At 37.8% G+C, this 7,471-nt stretch overlaps 1 long non-coding RNA gene across 1 annotated transcript in view; it reads right to left on the bottom strand.

The window, feature by feature from the left end:
- LOC106883245 (uncharacterized) overlaps nucleotides 1–7,471 on the bottom strand; it is a 20,963-nt gene that overhangs the window by 13,163 nt on the left and 329 nt on the right. The window contains exon 2 of the long non-coding RNA XR_001411101.2: nucleotides 3,737–3,897. This is a non-coding gene — a long non-coding RNA (uncharacterized LOC106883245). The remainder of the gene's footprint in view (nucleotides 1–3,736; nucleotides 3,898–7,471) is intronic.

The raw sequence follows: 7,471 nt of genomic DNA, 5'->3' as shown, positions 1-7,471 counted from the left end.
TTATTTATTTTATATATATATATATATATATATATATATAAGGTGGGTCAAAAGTCACACACAAAATAAGTTCAATACACTCCAGATTTGTCAAAGACATGCTTCAATTTTTTAAAATAAAATGATGAAGAATACACACATACTTGTACATGGCAAACAAAAATAATAATGATAATGTAATATAAATAAAAGGTTAAATGTTTTGGTGTGTGACTTTTGTCCCCCCCCCCCTCCTGTATTATATATGTATACACACTCACACAGGATAGATGTCAACTTGTTAAACAAGTATGATCATGGCTGACTAAATAAAGTATATACACACACATGCATACATCTATATCATCATTATCATTGTTAAACGTCCACTTTTCTATGCGTCTGTCAGTCAGATGCCCTTTCTGTTGCCAACCCCCACCTGTTTCTTGGCAAGGTAATGTTTCCCCCATGGCCAGAAATGTTTTCCACAGACAACTGGAAATGAGCAATATCGCTTGCATAACAAGGGTACACACAAACACACAACAGGCTTCTTTGAGTTGTTGTCTACCAAATCCAAGCACAAGGCATTAGTCAGCTTAGGGCTATAGAAGAAGACATTTGCCCAAGGTACTGGGCCATGGGACTGAACCTGAAACCATGTGGTTGGGAAGCTAACGTCTTAACCTCACAGCCATGCCTGATTGTTGTTATGTACGCCAGCAACAGACAATGATTGCGTAAAGTATGTGATGTGTGGACTGTGTGGCCTCCATGTATTGCTGCTATGTAGAATTTGAAGTTGTTGGTGTTATAACATCAGCTATACATTATATGGACCCTGTGTGTCATGTCATGTTGTCAGGTGGTGGTAGTCATGTTAGCTATATGATGTGTGGGTTGTGATGTTATATTTAGAGGGTTTTGTATGGAGTATGTCTTGTGTGTGCTATTTGAGTTATACTTTTGAAATATTATTATCATTATCATCATGTTTCAAACGTAGGAACTAAACCAGAAGTTTTACGCAGAGGGAAACAGTCCATTAAATCAACCCCTTATACATGTTTGGCACTAAATTCATCAGGCTAACAATCATGTGGTTGTCAGTTCGATTCCCAGACTGGGTTGTGTGTTGTGTTCTTGAGCAAGACACTTTACTACATGTTCCTCCAGTTCACTCAGCTGTAGAAATGAGTTGCAATGTCACCGGTGCCAAGCTGTATTGGGTTTTGCCTTTCCCTTGGCATGGAGAGGAGAGGCTGGTATGCATGGGCAACTGCTGGTCTTCTACAAACAAGCCTGCCCTGGAGGGGATTTTTCTAGGTGCAATCCCATGGTCATTCATGACTGAAGGGGATCTTTAACCTTTATATAGAGCCATCTAAAAGTCCATAAGTCAGAAAAAATATGCATTCATATATTTGTCAATAGTGTGAGCATATTAATCAGAGTGTACAGTATTATATATCCATTATAGCCAATCTTATCAATCAGTTTCGCATTAGGGGTTTAGTGGGATGTTAAGTAACTGCAAATTCTGTCGAGTGCAGGGGTGCATAATCAGGTTGTTACCTAACATCCCATTGAACCCCTAGTGCAAAAATGACAGGTAAGATTGACCGTAATGGTTGTTTCTTACTGTACACTTTGATTAAAATATATATAAACGCACACACACACACACACACATATATATACACATATTTTCTGGCATACAAGTAGAGTTTTTCAGGCTAAAATTTACAGTCAAAAAAGGTGAGTTGACTAATAAACCAAGATGAATTTTGAAGACCAATGATTCCATGTGAAATGCAACAGGATTTCAAAAGATAGTGACAATGCTTGAATGTTTACACTATATATTATGTCAATAAATGTTTCCATTTATTCAAGTGAATAAACACACTTGTCTTATGTATTTGGAGTCTGCGTTCAAAATATCACAATGGAACTACAAGAAGAAACATGAAATAAGAGGGATCATGGGAAATATAAACAAACACAGTTTGTTTATATTTCAACAGTTTGAATCATGTCATTATCAATGAAGCACACCACACAAATATGTGTGTGTGTATGTATGTATATATGTGTGAATGTGTGCATGTATATTTACACAAACACACACACATACACACATACAAAGTACTCCAACAATTTAGGGATTAAATGAACTAGTCTATTTGATGTGCTCTCTGATATTATGCTTTATCAATCAGTATGGTGAAGATGTTCAGAACTTCACAAAGTTTGCTAAATGCTGGTAAGTTCCAAGAAGATTCAATTATATCTAAACAAGCTTAGAAGTGGGTCCCCACTCTAAAGTATCATCTCCACTAAAATTAACTTGACCACAACAAGAAGTATAATACACAAAGACAGGGATATAATAGAAGTGTGCCAACATAACCAGACCCACAGGGCTGAAAGGTGTGCAAGAAAAATCTAACTCCTCTGTTAGCCGCATCATCCTCATCATCACCATCATCTTTGTCATTGAATGTCCATGTTCCATGCTGGCTTGAGTTGGACAGTTTGCCTGGACCCAGCAAGCTGCAGGGCTACACCAAATTCCAGTGTCAGACCTCAATGCCCTTCCTAATGCCAATCACTTCATAGTGTGTACTGGATGCTCTTTTTTATTTTTTATTTTATTTTTATTTGTTTCAGTCATTTGACTGCGGCCATGCTGGAGCACTGCCTTTAGTCGAGAAAATCGACCCCAGGACTTATTCTTTGTAAGCCTAGTACTTATTCTAACGGTCTCCCAGGCCGAACCGCTAAGTGACGGGGACGTAAACACACCAACATCGGTTGTCAAGCGATGTTGGGGGGACAAACACAGACACACAAACATATACATACATATATATATATAAATATATATACAACGGGCTTCTTTCAGTTTCCGCCTGCCAAATCCACTCACAAGGCTTTGGTCGGCCCGAGGCTATAGTAGAAGACACTTGCCCAAGGTGCCACGCAGTGGGACTGAACCCGGAACCATGTGGTTGGTAAGCAAACTACTTACCACACAGCCACTCCTGCGCCTTTATTTTTAGTTTTTTTTTTTGTGCTGTGCACTGGCACTAACAAGATTGCAAGGCAGAAGAATGGAAAAGGGAAAAGCTCCTTCACCCCCACTCTATGACTAAGTAGAAGTGGGTGGGGAGCAGTGTTAGGGAAGGGGAGGTGGATTTATGCCAGGTATGGAGAGGCTAAAATATGACAAAGGAACAAGGACAGGTGTCTTGCTATAGAAGAGATACATGTCTACCCAACATTATATAATGATGAGTAATAGTAATTGGGGAAGTTGAAGGTAAAAATGTCAGAGATGGGTGCCAGAGTAAACCCTTAAGGCACAAGAAGGTGAGCACAAAATGGGAGACAGATCAGGGGTAGAAAGGAGAGAATGGGTAACTTCAGATGAGTGTGAAGAGTAACAGATGGTTAGAGATGGGGAAGGGTGGAGGTGTGGTCGATGGGAAATACCAGCATGGAGAGGGTATAAGAGAGACAGGAGAAGCTCAAGAAGGAGGATAGATCAGAAAGTAGGGGTTTAATTTTCAAGGTGTAGGTGAGGAAGAGAGGGATATGTAGAGGGTACATAAAGGTGGCCATAATGAATAACATAAGTTGTCCTTGTTCATGCACAAAGAGCACAGATTTATAAAGGCAAACCGAGAATGCAAGGCATTAATGCCTTTCTGCTAGGGTATATATAAGAAAGTTTTGTTTTATGCATTCTTACCATTGACATGGCATAGGATAAATAATCAAGAATGAGTGCTCGATCGGCTGTTTTATTCAATTCCCTTGCATCCTGATCCAGAGATTCCTGCATCCACATAATAGTATGGTAGAAGTCACGTTGGGTATAGGCATAGCGTCCTAGCTCAAAGCATTCTTCAGCTAAAACAGTTAAAGAATTTCAATTGGTGTCACTAAACAACAGCAAAATGTATTTTTTCACCATGATGCAGGATTTGCAACATGGTAAATATAAAACAGTTAAAGAATAAAAGACATTGGCAGAATTAGATTCTTATTGTAAGGACATGCAGAAGAGCAAAAGTCCATGCTTGTGTAACAAAGTTTGCCAAAAAGATTCCTAGAACTGAGTGAGTAAGGGTTAGGGATGAAGAAGGGAGACAGTTTCAAGAGTAGTGGAAAATGTTAGTCAGCAGACTCTGTTTATGACCCAGCTCAGAGCATTGTGCACTTAAAACAGTTAGAAGATATTAATTGGCTTCACTAAACTACAATAAAAGAACAAAAATCCATGCTTGTTTTAACCCTTTAGCATTTAAACTAGCCATAATTGGCCACAATGTTCTACCTGTTTTATGTTCAAGCTGACCAAATTTGGCCCCTCACACCAACCTTGCAATGTCATTCTAAAAATAAACAGTCACAAAGCTACAAGATAATGCATGATTAATTCTAAACACTGAATAAATAAGCGTTACATTTGACAGGATCTGAATACTAAAGGGTTAATGCAGTTTGCCAAAATGACTCCCAAAACTGAGTGAGAAAGAGGCACTATCGAGGGAGGTAAGAAGTGTTAGTTGGTGGGTTCAATTTAGCTGTTATTGTCATGATAAACGGTTCAATCTAAGGACAAGAGATAAATATATATGTATATATATGAGCAAGCACTAAGGTATGAATTAGTTTGCATACAAGTTCCATGCACCATTACCATACAACTAATGAGATCACATGACATCAGCAATAATTATAAATAAGCCAATCAAGGAACTTCTCTATCTTGTGATTCAACAAACTAGAAATATCTGAGAAATCTCCTCTCTTAGGTCAGACATCCTACTGTACTAAAATTAAAGGAATAAAAATTTTATAAAGCTCAAAGAACACAATGGATAATGTAGTCCTAGATACACTATGTCTGGAAAAAATGGGATGTGATGGTTATAGTTGGAAGGTCTTTGATACTAGATATATTTAAAAATAGGGCTGATAGTATATTTGATCAAGTTGATTTCAGTTAACAACAGCAATAATACCTACAACAACAATGTGAGAGACCTCTACATGGTTGTTTTAAAAAAGCTAGAAATAGCAAAATCTGCTTCAATTCTTGCACAACTGCCTTTAGAAAGGAAGGCCACATATGTATATATATGGTTGGCATATATATGCATAAATGTATGAATAGATGCCCTGCTATATTTTTATGTATTTTCTATCTGTATAGAGGTTAATAGTGTGGCAAATTATTATCTTAATAGTTATTAATTAACACTGCTTACAAATCCGCTGTTATTAACCCACAAGTATTATTAATTCACTAATAAGTTCTCGGTAACAACATTTATATGCAGTATTTCCAGGGGTAGTTAAAGAGGGTACTCAGTTGACAATGAAACTCCAACACTGGTTCAGATGATCTCTCATTTTCTGTCCTCAAAGATTTTGTAATTAAAGTGTGTTTACACATTACTACGCACACACGCACACACACACACACACACAAAGCTTATTTGAGGGCACCAGTTCCAAGCCATCACTGGAACTGTAAAAATTTGTAAAACTTTCCAGGAGTTTAGCATTTAAGTATATATGCGCATGTCTAGAAACGCAACTATTATGCATGAGAATATGTACATAAAACAAAACACAAAGGTTATTAAAGTTAAGGGGTTAGTTGGAGATATGCTTTGATATGGGAACATACAGATGGATGTGTGCAAAGGATTTCAAGGGTTTTTTTCTTGTTATGGATTATGGAAAGAACAAAAAAATGAAATGCACACTGTTGGAGTTGTCATCCTAGTATCACCAGTGTTATCATCAGACATCAGCAGCACTGTTATTATAATCATCATTGTTGTTATTATCTTCACCACCATCATCACCAACACCAACCTTATCACCATCACACAACCACCACCATCATCATCATCATCTTTTCCACCACCAGCAACTCCTACAACCTACAACCACCACCATCATCATCATCATTGTCATCAAGATCATCAGTCACCTCACACCACCACCACCACCACCACCACCATCATCGCCATTGCTATAAACAGCCATTAACATCACAATTGTTATTTATCTAATATCACCATCACCACCATTGTTGACCTCAACATTTAAAAGAAAAAAATGTTTGGTCCTACAATCTGTGTACACATATTTTCAATAGGCCATTACTGCAGTGTTTGTTCTCAGATAATATTTCTTGGAGACTTGCTGCATTAAAAATGCAATAAATATGAGAGAGAGATGAAAATTCATCATCTATTCTGGTGGTTCTCAACCAGGGTCCATGTGGCTTTGGAGGTCTCTATAAAATTTTCTTGTTAAAATTTATCCACCATAAATTGTTTATACTTCTGCAATACATGAAATATTTTAACAATTTTTTTTATACAATTTCTAGCAATATTTAATTATGAAAATATAATAGGATATTTTTAAACATCAAATGGCGATGAGGGTGCGTCTGAGTAAAGTAGGGACCAAAGGGGCCCATAGGCAAAAAATGGTTGAGAAACACTGATCTAAGCAATGTCCGGTGTGAGTGGCGGGAGTATTTTGGCCTTTTTGAGCCTTTTCAATGGCACAGACTTGCAACCAACCACATACTCAGATGAGTGAATTCATTATCTATTATATTTAATATGTTTCAAGCACAGCAAAAATCCATAACAGATGTTATGTCAGGACAAATACAGCAGTAAATGGTCCATCAACTGTGTATATACATTAAGTAGGATACATAGATGGCTATTTTAATTAAATACTGTCTTAATTGCATACACCAGGTCCTCATGATCATCATCATCATCATCATCATTGTTTTACTGTTTACATTCGGCAGAATTTGTTGAGGCTGAATTATTACAGCTGGATGCCCTTCCTGTTTCCAAATGAGGTAGTAGTTCCTCATGACCAGACGTGGTTTCATGGAAGATTGGAAACAAAAGAAAACATTCTGCATGACAGTGGCATTCATTTACAACCGTCATGTGATGTTAAGGCTAAAACACAGTAACACATGCACACATACACACACGTATATATGGTGGGCTTCTTTCAGTTTCTGTTTAAATCTACTTACAAGGCTTTGGTTGGCATGGGGTTATAGTAGAAGACACTTGCCCAAAGTGTCACACTGCGGGACTAAATCTAAAACCATGTGCTTAGGAAGCCAACTTCTTAACCACACAGTCACATCTACACACACACACACACACGCATACAAATTCGTGATTAACTCAAACAGCCAACAAGGTACCATTCACCAATGCATCCAACCATGCTGTAAAACCATGATTGCTATTCCTCTAAGCAATCCCCTCCACCCCACACACACACACACACACACATAAATTCACGACAATATCGGACAGCCAACAAGGTTTCATTCACGAACACCACATCCAGCCTTACCACAAACCCATTATCACCATTCCTCAAAGCAATCCAACCACACACACACACACACACA

The sequence above is a fragment of the Octopus bimaculoides genome, chromosome 11 (genome assembly GCF_001194135.2).
Source record: "Octopus bimaculoides isolate UCB-OBI-ISO-001 chromosome 11, ASM119413v2, whole genome shotgun sequence".
Lineage (NCBI taxonomy): Eukaryota > Metazoa > Mollusca > Cephalopoda > Octopoda > Octopodidae > Octopus > Octopus bimaculoides.
The sequence above is the reverse complement of the archived record's forward strand: the minus strand, read 5'-3'. Positions and strand labels throughout refer to the sequence as shown.